This window comes from Lissotriton helveticus, chromosome 3_1 (assembly GCF_964261635.1).
Source record: "Lissotriton helveticus chromosome 3_1, aLisHel1.1, whole genome shotgun sequence".
NCBI lineage: Eukaryota > Metazoa > Chordata > Amphibia > Caudata > Salamandridae > Lissotriton > Lissotriton helveticus.
The window spans coordinates 2,032,986,317-2,033,002,266 of record NC_136061.1 but is presented as its reverse complement, the minus strand read 5'-3'; the positions used below and the strand labels follow the sequence as shown (position 1 = coordinate 2,033,002,266).

Below are 15,950 nucleotides of genomic sequence, written 5' to 3'. Positions count from 1 at the left end.
ATATCCACACCTCAATGTGCCCTCTGCTAGGGCCTGCAATGCAACCAAGGAGAAAAGAAACATGATTAAAGCACCTTGTGTAACACCCAACCAAATCACACGTAGCGCTGGTAACAATTGACTGCCCCCGTCCCTGCTGCTTGATCTCCACCACCGTCAAACCCCTGCATTCCACCTCCATTGCCATCTCAATCCTAAAGGAATGGGTGCCAAAATTAAGAGTCCTATAACCCAGTCTCCCCACAGCTTTTCCTCAAAACTCCCAGCACCTGAGGTGCTGATAAACGCACCTCGTCCTTGACAAATTTCCCCACAAATCCCGAGGACAAACCTGTGTGTCCAGATACACTCTCATGGTGGCACAGATGCCCCTGCCCGATTGATTGATTTTTGACTTTGGAATCCACACTTGCACCACTCCCAACAGCATTTTTACATTGTGATAGTGAATCCCCACCTGCATCTTAGTGTCTACCACCTCTGTACCCTGAAATGACCCAAAAAACAGCCATACCATGATTACAGAAAAGCGTAACATTTCCCAATCATCTCTGCACACCTGTGGCAGGATATCAATCTGCTGCTTTAAAATATCCAGCGTAATGGGACGCCATACCTGAATGCCCACGCCCCTCTGTCTGGTCCCACCATGCAGAATCCTCTTACTCATTTCCCCCAGGACGGTTCATAGCCCCAAAATAGTTCCCAGAAAAACACCTCCCTAGCCAACTTACCCGCTACCGTAACCACTGACAAAACTTTACTAGAGACAAAACAAATGCACCACGTCATTTCGACGAGCATGGCCTCCATCCGCACTGCTATGCTGAAAGGCAACTGACTGCATAAACTCCTCCCATGCCAGCCCGTATGCCTGCTATGCATAATCGACAAAGAACCATGCATAAGATGCATCACACGCTCTCTCCCACAGCCCACAAGTGATTCAGCATCACTGTATTTTTCTCGTCGCCCATGGTACCAGTCCATGAAACCACGGCCACTGAAAATGAGAAAGGGTGTCAGCAATCTCATTGTTCGACACCGGAACATGACGCACCTTGTAGATGAAGTTCACTCGCAAGCACTCCAAAACTAAAACTCGGAGCAACTGCCATACTGAGGATCCCGAGCTCATTGGCAATTAACAATGCTGAACACAGACATGTTGTCCACATTGAATCTTATTTGCAAATTAACATCCGACAGGCACACAGCGACCAGCAATGGAAAAAATTCTAAGAAGGTGATACTTCGACTCCCCTCTCTTCCATGTTTCTGGCCATTCTGCTGCACACCATCGGCCTTGCCAAAAGATGTGAAAACCATGGCCACCTACTTCATCTGTTCCCCCACTCCAACCATGGGAATACCATTGCAGTCACCTGGAAATGTCTTCCATAAATGCAAATCTTCCTTAACTCCCACTTTGAGGTGCACCCTGTGGTGTGGGAGGGATATGGCCTCTAGAGCCGAACAAGTCACCTGCAAAAGGCTCTTCCAGCTTTCACTACCCTACATGAAAAATTCAAATGGCCCAGCAGGACGTGGATGCCCTTGACCAGGACCTTCGATTTTTCCAACATCCTCTCCAGCAATTCAAAAAAAGTACGCTTCTTATACTCTGGCAGTCTGATTGCCATTTTGAATGAATCAAGCTCAAAGCCCAAAAACATAAGGACTCACTTCAGACTCACTGTCTTTTCCGGTGCCAAAAGCACACCCAGGTCATCCATCAATGCCCAAAACAAACTCAAACTGCTCTAACGAAATTGCGAATGAGAATTGCTGACCATGAAAAAATCATCAAGGTAGTGGGCCATGACCTTCTTACCTGCTATATACATAAATATCTTCTGCAGAAAAGTGCTGAAAGATTCAAACAAAGAATAGGACACCAAACAACCCATTGGCAAAGCCTTGTCCATAAAAAAACTGTTCCCCAACTCATAGTCCTCAGGTTGAACCGGCAACAAAAAAAAGCTGACTTCACATCGCATTTTGCCATCAATGGCCCCTGTCCTGCCCCAATCACCAGCTGGACTGCTGCATCCACTGAGGTACAATGTACCCTGCTGTAATGTGTTGGAATGAGGTCATTGACTGACAATCCCTCATGACAGATGGTGAATCAGACGAAACTCACCAGGGTCCTTCTTGGGGACAACACCAATTGGTGACACACGCAAATGCTCCAACAGCCAATGTGAAAAGGGGCCTTCCTCCCTGCACCCCTTTCATCAGCTTACTCCATAGTAGCTCCATAATAGTTCCTCATGCCCTGCCACTGACAGTAAGTTGTCCGTCCATTGCCTCACCTTAGGACAACCATAGCATAAACAAAACTCCAATGGAAAACTTGGTAGCAACAAATCCTTCTCCTGCTTGGAGCCCAACAAGCCAAGCCAATTACTCAACCTATCCACCTTACCTGGTATATGTGCCTTTCCCCATAGGATTCACCCCTCCCCCTGCCACTCCCTCACTCTCCTGCCCCAGACCACTGACTGGCATTTGCGCCTTGTAGGCTAATTACCCCCTGAGGGTCATGTTAGGTAAGAACACATTCCCCCTGCAATAGAATTACCAAGTGCCTCCGCTTCCCACCTGCCCCCTGCGGCCACACCCACCCCACTGGGGTGGTACGCACTTGAAAAGGCTTGTAAATGACCAGCCAGCCTCATGCTGTATAAGTTGATGGGGCTGGCCGCTCAGGAGTCATAGTCTGCAAAAACAACTAATTATCCAACAGGCCCCACAATCCATCCTTTCATCCGTGAGGCGAGCCCTGAACTCCTCATCGTACCTAACATAAACCCACCTCCAAACGTGACCTGCGCATTTTTCACCACGGACAAATACTTAACTAGCGCCACACACCTTTCCGGGAATTTCTCACAGTAAACGGTTGCGTATATCACGAAGGCTGCTGTCCTGTTTTCTATTAACTGGTACCCTTGGTCTACGAGATAGCTCGTACTCCTCCTTTTTGGACCCTACTCTGACGAGCACCTCCCTATGTAGAAGCTTACACAGCTCCACATATTCCTCAATCCAAATACGCTTCTTAGTCACTGTCACCAAATGCGCACCTAGTGGCTTAGTAATCCCTTAGTAATCCCCATGTAAGGCAATTTCTTGCTCTCATTTTACTTTCTTTTTTCTCCTCGACTCCCTTGTCGCCCTCCCCAGTGGACACCCATGAAGTCTCCGTTTTCTCACCCCATCCATTCCTGTCCCTTGATCCTGCACACACCTACCTTTTACCAAACGAGGTCCACCGTCCCCGAGCGCCTGCACCGATGTCCCCACAGCCTGCACCCCACCTTCACACTTTTTGCGCAGCTGCCTTGCTGGATGCCTTACCTGGCCTAAAGGTTGTGGCCTGCACTGAAGCTGTCCGTCCTGATGTCGTACTTGCCTTCTTCTGGCTGACTGCTAAATTTGCTACTCTCTCCACTCCGGACTGCAAAACACCAAATTTACCCCTCCATTTAGCATAGCCCACACTGTTGCACCTCTTGCGGCATCTCCCACCATGCACTCTCACCTTCATCCTCCTCCATAATCTCCACCTCATCCTCAACATAATCAAACTCCCATTCAGGCTCTTCACTCAAACTTCCTAAATCTATACTGGTCCCCAGCACTTCCCTATCACCGACACCACCATCACCAAACTGTGCATCAAATAAGTCTTGAGAAAAATGTAAGTCCTGCAAGGTGGGCGTATGGACTAATCCTTGATGCTCCCACGATCGGTCCACTGCTGTCCCAGAGCAGGGGGCACTGACAAACGCTCTGCTTTGTGCTGGGGTGGCAAGGCCACACCAGACCTTCTCAGCTTCTCTGATGCTGCTTCTGCTGGGGAACCTTCCTGAAAGCCCTGGCTGAAGTTACACTGGTACTGCCCTGCTTGCACCCTAACACACAGCTGCCCATCATAGCACCACACCCATCAGCAAGGCCCTCCATTCTGAAAAGCCTCGGGCCCCAGTCAGGGCACAGTCCTTGCCACGGTGCCAGGCACTGCCCCAGATACTGTCTCCAGGTGAGATGACCAACCAAACCCCTGTGAGATGGCCACCTGATAAAGCCCTGTCTCCTGAACCACATGCTGTCTGGCCCTGGTACCCCCTACTCCGTCCTCCTGAGTACCCAGGAGCTCTGACCTCAAAGCTGAGTGCACTGTAACATTGTGCATCACATCTATAGCATCCCCGGGACATGGCCCTGATAGAGCGCCTTATTTTGAAAATTGTAGGAGTGAGTCATAATCATGGGTAGTCAGCCCCCGCATATTTAGAGGATTTTTATTAATGTGTGATCATTAGAAATGTAGTAATTAACCAAAATTATGTAAAATGTTTAGGAATTTTCATGTCATTTGGAAACTAATGTAGTGTTAACAACAAAAGTGCCTTAACTAATGTAGAAATTATTGCTTCACATATAAAATGTTGCATTAGGTTTAAACGTGCACCATGTTAAAAGTTGCAAAAGTAGGGTTGCTTATTGTGAGTAAATTGTAATGCATTAACATGCTTTTGAATCTAATGTTGATAATGTAGTCTAGAAATGTGTTTAAGATGTGTAAAGGCCTAACTGTATGAAAGTATTAGTAATAGGCCTAACTGTGGTTCTTAGCTTGTCGAAGAAAATGTAGGCCTGAAAATGTATTTCTCCTTGGGACGGCTCCTTTCTTAGTCAAATTTTTGCATTGCAGATCTGTGTGTGTACAAGGCTAATACGTTCACAGGCTTTCTGTTTCAGGTGCAAGGGCACACGTTTAGTTAGGCAGAATGACTCTTTGTTTTAGGAGTAAGGATGGTAGTAGCGAGAGATGTGGGAAGATACTGGAATGCAGGAAAGATACTTTTGGTGGAGAAGGTGCCTGGGACCCAAGGACACACCATCGGTATTTGGAAGACAACATGGTTTTGATGGAAAAGCACAGCCTGGAGACCTGCCGAAGGGGTGTGTTTAGGGCGTGTTTAATGTTTTGGGATTTTGTATTAGGGAAAGTGCCCCGAGGGAGGAGAGACTGTTGTCAGAGTTCTTACAGCCAGGTCAGATGGAGTAGGGTTTTGGGTTTTTAGTGGGAGCTAGGCAGGAGAATAGAAGGAGCATCTTAGAACGAGCTCAGTAGCTAGGCTACTTACCTATGGAAAAGTGAATGTACTTCTTAGGAAGTCTTCACGGCTGACACCTTATTCTCTTGCCTGGGGATGATGCTAAGTAGGGATGCTACTTTAGTGTTAGTGTAGGGACAGATTAACTGCCTTTTCTTTCCTTTGATCAAATGCAGTCAAAGCTTCAAGCAGGGACAGTCATCATTTGTCTAATGCTTTTAGAGATTACTTAAATCATCATCTTAAGTTGTATGAGACTTTTGCGTAGGATTATGTTTGTATAAGTACCCGTTTATTTTCTCAACCTCATCCTGAGGTGCCTGTATGTTCAGTTATTTTTGGCTTTGTAATAAAACCCCTAAAAGTTTATTCAGTAGTCAGTGGTTCTTGAGTTGGATTTAATTGGTTGTTTCTAAAGTTATTATGAACCTGTTGTTCTTCTCTTCACACTTCTTAGCAGACCAGACGGTCAAGTCGACCAAGGATTCTTAAGATTGATAAGAGAAAAACCTGGGTAAGAATCCTGCTGCAACAATCCCCTTACTACTGTCTCATGTATTATGACCTGCTCCATTGTTACCAAACACCCAAATCGGCAAACTGAAAAAGCTCATTGGCCTGCTCCAACCCTCTGCCTGAATTGCAGTCAGGGCCTGCTTGTGGGTGCTGGACAAATCGAGCAGCAGGCCCTGAAACACCTCCGCCGCATCACTACACACATCCATGCGGCAGAGAGGCGTCACTGAACTCTTGGGCTGCTCCTGCTGAGGAAGATCCAAAGTGCTCGTCAGTGCCTGCACCAGGGAGGTCCCCTGCTGACCCTCTCTGCCCACGTGCAGCGGGGGTGGCAGTAGACGACTCAGACTGCCCCTCCTAGTCCCCAGCCAAACAGCACTCCTCCCCACTCCTGAGGTACCCCACGCGCCCTGAGGGGTGCCTGCTGCCCACTTTAATGCTAATTTCTACTCTGTCTGATTAACAAATTTAATCAGACACAGTGGAAACATTGCAGCCCGTCTTTGCTACAAAAATGTTCTCACTGGAAAGAGTTGCTTGAAGATACCCATACTAAACCTGGAGCGGAACACCAGTAGTTAAACATATTTGGCATGTACAAAATAAAAGAGGCATCCTGTAGTAGTAAGTGATCATCACATGTTTTCCAGTGAAGTAATCAGGGACCCATCCTCGAGTAATCCAGCCTAATCCCGAAATCATCATGGGATCATCCTACAGTAGTACAAGATCATCACACGCTGTCCACTGTCGTAATGTGGAAGCAATCCTAGAGTAGTGTCTGTGATCACTCTACAGTCTTCACATTTAAATATTTCATCTTATACACATACTTCAGGGTGGCTTAGGATGACTTTCCCAGTATTACTGGAATAGCTCAGCTGAAGTCATCGATGACTACAGAATGAGTCCATGATGATCTTCCTTTTTGACCTGGGTAAGCTGTTCTTAATACTTAGGGCGTGGTAGTTACGTATACTGTGACATGTTTAAAACTACACTCAGACATGTAATTTGGTTACTGTATCATTGATTATAGGTTCCGATTTGTCGCTGTTTATGGCATCCTGTGATGATGCCAGCTGCACAAACCTTTTATTTGACTTGTGACTTTGGACCATTAGTGAGTTTCTGTGAGGATGAGTCCTGGTTTACACAGTGCGGGAAGGGAAAGGTCGCTCTTGTACAGTAAGTTAATACCTACGAGTCAGTATACTCCGTAAACTTTGGTTTGCTTCTGGTAGAGAGACATCTGCTACAATCTATGTGTTATTTATATAATCACAGGTTTTGATTCATTTTTGGTATGACGTAATGGCTGGATGCTTAGGAATTCCTGTAACAAGCTGTACTAAACGATGGAGTAGTTAAACCCCTAAAAAATATTCAAGTTAACTGTTATTGCTCTGTACAAAATCTATTTTTTTTAAAGCCAATAATCCTGCAGAGATTATAAATTTGAAGGAAAAGGATATTTATGCTATGCTAAGCTAGACATTTATAAAGCGCATGGCTACCCAATGGGTTTCCCAACGCTGAAGTCATGTCCTACCTCCAGCTAAGGCAATAGGAGCTCTTCAGAAGAGGTGACCTTTAAGAAGCTTCCTAAATCTGATTTCTTCCTTGGTCATTCTAAGTGACAGAGGCAGGGCATTCCAAAGTTTAGCTGCCAAATAGGCAAAAGTATGCCCTCATTTCTAACTTTCTTAAATGTGGGAACTACAAAAAGCTTCTGATCCATAGAGTGCAAAGGTCTTTTTGGGGATGTAGGGAGTTAGCAGTTTATAGATTAAGGAAGGGCTTTCGCTGTGCATCATTTTACTGGCCAGACAGAGGGATTTGAATTGAATTATTTTGCATACTGGTAACAAATGGAAGGTTACAAGAGCAGAGGAAGCCGAATGGTGTTTTTGCAATTTTCAGCAATGTGCGCTGCAGCATTCTGGACTAGCTGCAGCCACTTGATCACATACGAAGAGCTCCTTAAATAGACTGAATTACCGTAGTTGGGATGTGACAGGATAAGACCTTGGGCCACGGTTCTTCATATAGCAAGGGGAAGCCAACTCAAAAACATTTCAGGGCATGAAGAAGGCCTAAACAAGAGGCGGCAAGTTTCCTCACTTGGACCTCTGTGGTAAGCTGTCTATCCAGAAGCCCAAACTTTTGAATTCGGTTTTAGGGGAGAGAGTTGGGGCAATGGAGTTCTGACCAGAGTGTAGCGACATTTCCTACTGCCTATTGTCTCCATTGACTTTCAAATTGCTACTTGAAATCCAGTGAGTAATGTTATTTAGATAGGCGTTTTGTTTGGAGGAAAGTAGGGCTGTATCAGATGTTAAGGAAATGTCAATTTGAGTGTCATCAGCCTAGGACACTGTGGAAAACCCATACCCCATTATAATGTCTGCCAAAGGTTGTACATAGACAATAAACAGAGTGGGGGCTTAATGAGGATCCCTGAGGAACCATGTATTCCAATGATAAAGAATCAGAACAAAAAGTTTCCTTGCTCACTTGGAAGCTTCTATTCATTAGAAAAGAAGTCAACCACTTAAGGGTATACTGTCAACTTCTACTTCCCCCAGTCTTCTAATAAGAACTAGGTGGGACACGGCATCAAACGTGGTACTTAGGTCTAAGAAGATGACCGCTGCATGTGTCTAAGGGCCATATGTATCAACATTCCGTTTTGCAATTCCTAAATAGCGATTTTTAAGGAATCGCTATTTAGAAATCGCAAAATGGTATGTATGTAGAAAATCGCTTCTTTTTAGCGATTTCTAAAAATTCCTTAATTGCGATTAGCAAATTGCTAATCGCAATTAAGGAATAATTTCCCATTCATTTCTATGGGCCAGGGGAAATGTGCGAATCGCAATTTGCTAATATTTTCAAGGGTGCAGAGCGTCCAAAAGACACCCTGTTGCACCCCTGGAAACTGCATGGGTGCACATGTGGCGCACATACATGCCCTAAGGGCATGTATGTGCGTCACATGGTACTTTGAAAAAAGAAAAAATATGCATTTTGAAAGGAATTCGCAACTTACCACCAACTAGAAAATTGACGATTCCTTAAATGCAATCGCAAGATAAGGAATCGCATATTTTGCGATTCCTAATTTCTCAAGCAGATTTGCTTGATGCATACCATTAGTCCAAATTGCATTTGCAAACACCGATATTCTGCGAATTTCGGCGTTTGCGAAGTCAATTTGGCTTGATACATATGGCCCTAAGACTCCTTTGAACTCCTCGGTCACGGCTAACATAGCTGTTTTTCATGTTGTTTTCTGCTTGAAAGCCTGTTTGGGTAGGATGTAGGAGTCCCTGATCTTCCAGAAATGTAGAAAGCTCTTTTTTTAACAAACATTTCTAGAATTTTACTAATACATGGAAGAGGTGCGATTGTCCTATAACTTTCAGATAGTGAAGGATCCAAAGTTGTTTTTTTAAAAGTAGCTTCAGCATGGCATGTTTCAAAGCCCGGGTCACTTCACCTGCCTCCAAAGAGTGATTGAGTATTTTAGCCATGGCGAGACAAATACAATTTCCACCTTTAAAAAGGATGTTAAGAAGTGCGATATCTAAAGCGGACCATGATTTAATTGAGTTAAGAAGACTAGTAATATCCTCTGTTGTAATTTCAGTGAAGGATGACAAATTTCTATTTGTCTGTGTTTGGGAGGTGGAAGCAGCATTAGCGATTGAGGACCCAGCCTTAGGCACAGAAGCACAGATGTTATTAACTTTCTATTGAAAATAATTTGCAAACATATTACATCAAGTTCCAAAGTCGAGAAAGTGTAGTGAGGGCTGGGCCTTGTTTGCACACATTGCTATGTTAGCATAGGCTTATTAGAAGGTTATACGCCATTTTACCTTTTGCTGCTTTTTGCACACAACACTGCATATAGCTGTTATTGTAAGTTAGGCTGCGTGAAATACTTCACATGAGAAAGGCTTATTTTCAGCATCCCTAGACTTACATCTCAACCCTAGTCTGCACAGTGAGTGCTAAAGCCTGCAAGGATATCATATCAAGGTAGCTGTTGTTCGGGCTGATCGGCTCACGTTTTAGACATAACATACATGCAGCTGAGATTCTGGCGCCTTTAATATTGCACTGTAGGCACGATTTCAGGCACTTGGAAGAATTTCGTTTTCCAGAGAGACAGAGATCTTTTGCAGATCCTGATTTGATTTACTCCTGCTGATCTTGGAGGTATGGGGTCCCCCACACAAGCCTAAGAGACCTTCTATATTTTATAAGACATAGGGCTAGATGTAGGTAAATCTATTTTACTACTTCTTAAATACCGAATTTTACCGATTCAGTGTTTAAGAAGTGGTAAAATAGAGGGGGGAGATGTAGGTAATTCCTGATGTGGAATTACCGATTCGGTAATATTGGGTATTTACCGATTCGGTAAATACCGAATCGGTATTTCCTATTGATTCCTATGGGCTGTGAAGCCTATAGGAATCAATGGGAAATACCGATTCGGTAATTACCGAATCGGTAAATACCGAATTCTGCAAGGGTGCAGGGGGTGTCACTTTGACACCCTCTGGCACCCCAAAAATTGACATGTGCGCCATGTGGCACACAGACTTGCCCTAAGGGCATGTCTGTCTGTCACATGGCATAGGTGTGCATGCACACATGTGCATGCACACCTGAATTCGGTATTTTAACACCCAATTGGATTGGGTGGTAAAATACCGATTTTGTAGGGCCTTTGGGACTCAGAAGAGTCCCACCTACATCTGAGATTTACCGAATCGGTAAAAATACCGATTTGGTATTTTACAGAATCGGTAAATTTACCGAATCGGTAAATTTACCGATTCTGTAAAAATGTGCCCCTACATCTCAAAAACCCATTTACCGGTTGGTAACGGCCGAAATCGGCCGTTACCGGTCGGTAAATGGCTCCTACATCTGGCCCATAGTTCTTTGCTAGGGAGGGTGATATACTAGGCGCTATAAGACCTGTTTTCCCCATCATTGTAATATGATTTCTCCTTTTGGGTTTTATGGAGTTGTAACAATGCTGATCATATTATTTCTAATCATATGTCTGTTTATGTTAGCAAAGATACTGCATCTTAGAGCACGTGTTAAAATTAATATTTTAACCTTTCCTGTGTCTCTTTTTTACTCCTGTTGTGGACTGGTATGAGAGTATAACGATAGAGTGTTCTTGCTTCCCACCATTCCTGAGTATAACCTAAGTCGCATGTTCTGGGTTGTCTTATCATTGGTTCCTTTGCTATAGGACAAAGAGCTAATGTGACACTGATGCTAGTCGGTTAGGGTTTCTAGGTACTGAGGTGAGTTTTTGGTACACCACAATTCACTGAGGTCCTGGGTCTCTGTGCACAGTTCTGTGTAGGAGCAGAATCCCTGCAACAAAAGCTTACTTGAGGAGAAGGTGGCTTCATGAACGATTTTACCACACTGAAAAGTTCTTGTGATGAGTTTTCTGAATTTTCAATTTATTGTTGACAGTGTTACCTATGGAGAGTCGGGTAGCTGTAAAACATTTATTGGTAGTAAGTATGGTGCTGAGGAAGTGATTAAATAGTATTCTGGGATAATGAGCCACAAATGTTTCTTGTACAGATGGCAACTAAATCAATAGAATACATTTGGTACCTTGCTTTTGTTTCTGTCTATGACAATGAGCGCAACCATTCGTGTGGATCTGTTTGTCCCTGCACCTTAATCTTTTTGCTCAACAATGTATACCGTGTAACGTTTGATCTGTTTGTCCCTGCACCTTAATCTTTTGTTTGCTCAACAATGTATACCGTGTAAAGCGCTCTGATACCCTCACGGGTCATGTTCGCGCTCTATAAAACACACAAATAAATAAATAAAATAAATAAAAATCTAGTTGAGGCGTAGTAAAACAGTATGGGAATTTAGATCTAAAAATTACTTCTGTTACTTGTTCTCCATTGATACAGATAAATAAAAGAGTGCACGTATGTATGGAGAGGTTGATGTTCATTAAAATACTGGTGACAAGTGTTACGAAGGGTAATTTAAAACAGGTGTTCTAGACCTTTGTCAAAATTCCTGAACCTTTTGGAGTTACTGGGTGTTGTTCGGGCTGTTAGTAAGTAAATGTTTTATAAAGTGCTTGAATGCCGAGGCGTCTTGGAGCTAAGGGAGTGTACAGTGTGTTTTTCAGGTCAGTCGTAAAACTTATTTGGGGGAAAACAGCCAGTCTTAATCATTTTCCTGAATTGTAGCCTATTTGTCTGTAGCCTAATGGTGGCCGACAGCTTGTTCCACAATTTAGCAGCACAGTGGGATAGGCTCCTGCCTCCCCATCTTTGCCTGCGAATTTTGGGATTCTGAACCAGACCAGTGTTAGTTGATCTAAGATTCCGTGTGAGAGAGTACCAGAGAAACAGTTTCTGCATATCCATGACACCCCTCTATACAATGCCTTGTGAACCAGACAAAGTGCCTTGAATTGCACCTGTTATTGTGTAGGAAGCCAATGAAGAAGCCTAATGCTAGCAGAGGTGGAATTACATTTAGGAATATTGAGTAGTAGTCACAGTGTTTTGTAAGGACCAAAATGACATAAATCATAAAACATTTGCATATAATGCAAATCCTGAAATAGTACTCATTATCTTGAAAATGGCAAAACGACAAATATTAGAACATCAGGGCATAAAATCTCAGCAGTTTGGTTAGAGCAAGCCAATATCTGAGTCACCATATTCCCAGAGTATCATTATTAATACATGGGTCCCACAGTATCAGCAAATACAAATCACTAGTGGTAAGGGATCAGAAAAGAGACTTGCTCGGAAGCAATCAGCTTGTTTAACTCACTAACAAATTATCAATAAAGTTTTGTGGAAACTAATACGCAACCACATGAACATTTTTGGGTTAGTGAAGCTTGCCTATGTATGTACTAACACAGATAACATTGAAGGACTAATACCGCTTTAAACGGGAAATCTATTTTGCGCACACGTCAACTACATCTATGTAGGATGACGAGTTAATGCTTGGAGGAAAAACACACACAAAGAGGGTTGAGGCAATAGGCCGCACCTATCAATACAAATGGCTGGCTAATTTGGTGGTGGTGCTTGAAAACCAGAAAGTGCACCCCTCTGCATTTCCTATTGGGAAGAATCCCAAAAACAAATAGAAAATAATGGAATAAGCACACACCAAGTTAAAGTATCTTTCTTAATTCAAATAAAGTCAAATTGTCCATGACGACTTGAAGAAGAATGACCGGTCCAGATTGTTCTTTGTAATCAGAATTATTCTCTTTATTGAAAAACTAGCAGCCCGCCCCAGCGTTGCCTGGGGCAGAAAGGGGCTGAGGGCAGTACACCCGCTCCCGCCCCGACCCCCTCCCGCCCCAACTCCCTCCTGCCCCCACTCCTCCCGCTTGTCCCTCTGTGCACGCCCCGACTCCCTCCCGCCCCGACCCCCTCCCGCCCTGATTTCAATTTTACTTTACTTTACCTGAGCTGCTGCTCCTTCCCGGATCTTCACTTCACCGCCGCTCCTCTTCGCCATGACGCACCTGAGCCGCCGCTTCTACCCACGTTCCTCACTTCACCGCCGCTCCATGTCCGCCGCTCCTCCTCATCATCATCACGCACGTCCCGGCCAGCGCTACGTCGCGGCCAGAGCAGCGTCGCGGCCGGCGCTACTTTCAGGGCACTAATTATTTTTAAAAGTTATATTTTTAAATGTACGTTTTATTTTTATTTTTTTATAGCCTATGTCCATCTGCACACCCTGACAATTTCTACAATGTGTCGGGTGTGTGGATTGACGCTGTGGTTCCCGAGTTTACCTGGCTCAAAGGTGTGTGTTCTCTCTTTATAATAGTAGTATAGATGGGTGCAATCATTAAAACCCAATATTCACAAAATCCATTGTACCATTAGCCAATGCATTTCATCTCCGAAGAGAATTCTTCAGGGCTTTAAATAACATGAATGTATCGCATCCGAAAAATCCAATAATAAGAAAATTAGTAAAAACATATAAGGTTGCTTGCGTTTAGAAGTATTAATCTTACAACAATGATGGTTAGGTTAACATCATCGAAAGGTGGCAGGGTGGCCAGCAATGAACATCAGAGCTCATGTCGTGGAAAAGGTGCATGAGGGAATTTCTGGCGCATGAGCAGAAGCTATTAACATGGCATCTTGAAGACTCGCATGCATGGCACCTGCTTATCTGAAATAAAAGCAAGCTATTTTACTAATGCTAATGCGGGGATATGTGTAAATAAAAAAATGGGATAGAGTAGAGGTGGGTGGTATATAGTGCAAACACTTTATCGGAGAAATTAACACCTGTCTTTTGACTTTTATCATTAGTGCGTATTTGGGCCTTTTTCGCATAACTGAATGAGCTGAGTGTTGCAAAGTCTGCGCATGCCCACTGAGTGAAGCCATGAAGGCCATGACAAAGCAGTTGAAAGGGAGCCAAGATCGAGTGTTACAACGTTGGAACAGGATGGCGTAGAGTTCAACCATGAAGAAAACTATTCATATTAAAGTTATAATTGTATCAATATCATTACATTTAGCACATGGGAATAAAGTTTATGAATAAAAAATAAGGGGTTGGGTTTACGGACAATGGTTTAACTGAATCTTGTGACATGTAAGCATCTAAGCATGGTGTGATGAAGACCCCCCTTTGCCTGACCAATCAAATTTCGTATTTTCCTGATATTAAAACATTAACCACTTGGATGCTAAGGCTATTTTGGATCTTCAATGTAATTTCCATTGAAATCAATGGAAACTCCATGACGAGCTGGGCTCGTCATGAGCGTCGAAGGAGTTAATTGGTGGATCATGCGGAACGAAAGGTATAATTAAGATAGCTTTAGTTAGTTGTGGTGTGGGAGATGGAGAATTGCTGAATGCAGATGATGAAGCCTTGCCGTCAGGCAGAGAAGTTGAATGCTGTGAGATGCTGAATTGCTGATGAAGAGCTGATAGCAGAATCTGAAGCAGAAATGTTCTACCCTAATGTAATTGGGTTAGAACTGAAGATTGCGGAAGAATCTCGAGGAGGAAGAAAGTGTCAGAGAGGGGTGCGGTGCAACCCTCGGTTTCTTAGAGAGGTCACCTATCCTCTCCTGATTCTTGTCCTGAAGTCTTTGTCTCCTGAATCTATCTCAGGGGACCCCTACCAGCCCTTTGGCGAGGGGGTTGGTCTTCCACACCATCCTTGGTAATTATACATTTCTGTTATTTGCTAATGTTCTTGCTCTTCTTCTCTCTGTCCTCTCTCTTTTCGGCATTAATTATTGCGTGAGTCAGATATAAATGCATTGTGTTTATTAATTGAATATTCTCTCCTATGAATGATGGTGACCGCACTGTATTGAGATTGTACACATGCATTTACTATTTTAGATAAAGATTTAAACGTTCTTGATTCTGTGGTGACTTAATTAAAGTGTAGAACAGTTAGTTTATGTTAATTATCACCATCAACTAGATTCAACTAATGGTCCATCGACCAGAGGAAATAACTTTTTGATCTGTGAAGGGTTAGATGAAAATTGAACAGAGGTATTGAATAAATATCCTAAACAGTATGTGAAACTTTATAAAACATGACGCCCCAGCTGTTTAACCAATGTGAGTTTATGGGCCCAGGTGAGTATATGATAGTGGAGTATCTGTTGTTGGTGTACCGCTGGATCACATGTACCCCCACTAAACTGCATGTGGTTATTAGCATCACTGTGCCGGGCAAGGAAACGTTGGTGCGCCTACTACCTGTAATATGGTAATTTTGCAAGCTGTGTAGGTTCCGTTAGCCAATATGATGCAATACATACTGTGGGAATCCAACAGTAGCCCACATGGCATACATAGAACTTTGAGTGTGAGTAATACTCAAGTACTACGTGTCCGGGGCCCTCCAGGGTCTCTCAAACCACTATTCCAGAGGCAGAACAAAACTGGACAGGGCTGGCCGTGAAGGAGCGTGGTTTGAATTGAAAAAAAGAAAAATCACATATGGAGATCAAATGACCTGCAATATGAATGGTTAGCCTGTGGTCCCAGGGATTTGGCAAGATTGTGACAAGAGGAAACCCTCTCGGTGTGCTTGACACATAGGAGTGAAAGTTGCTTGGTTATTGGAGCACCTGAAGCTGTTATTCGGAGGAATATGGTCGTACTGAGGCTTAAGAGGAACTGAAAAGTTCTGAAATATCTGCAAAGTCTGTGATGGACGGACTTGCGGCTGGACCCTTGTGACCAGTAA

The 15,950-nt window shown here is 43.7% G+C and overlaps 1 long non-coding RNA gene across 1 annotated transcript in view; it reads left to right on the top strand.

Moving 5' to 3' along the window:
* The window catches only part of LOC144824079 (uncharacterized), a 329,528-nt gene extending 314,466 nt beyond the window's left edge, over positions 1 to 15,062 (top strand). Inside the window, exons 3-4 of the long non-coding RNA XR_013608892.1 lie at positions 5,590 to 5,646; positions 14,036 to 15,062. This is a non-coding gene — a long non-coding RNA (uncharacterized LOC144824079). The remainder of the gene's footprint in view (positions 1 to 5,589; positions 5,647 to 14,035) is intronic.
* The last annotated feature ends 888 nt before the right edge of the window (positions 15,063 to 15,950 follow it).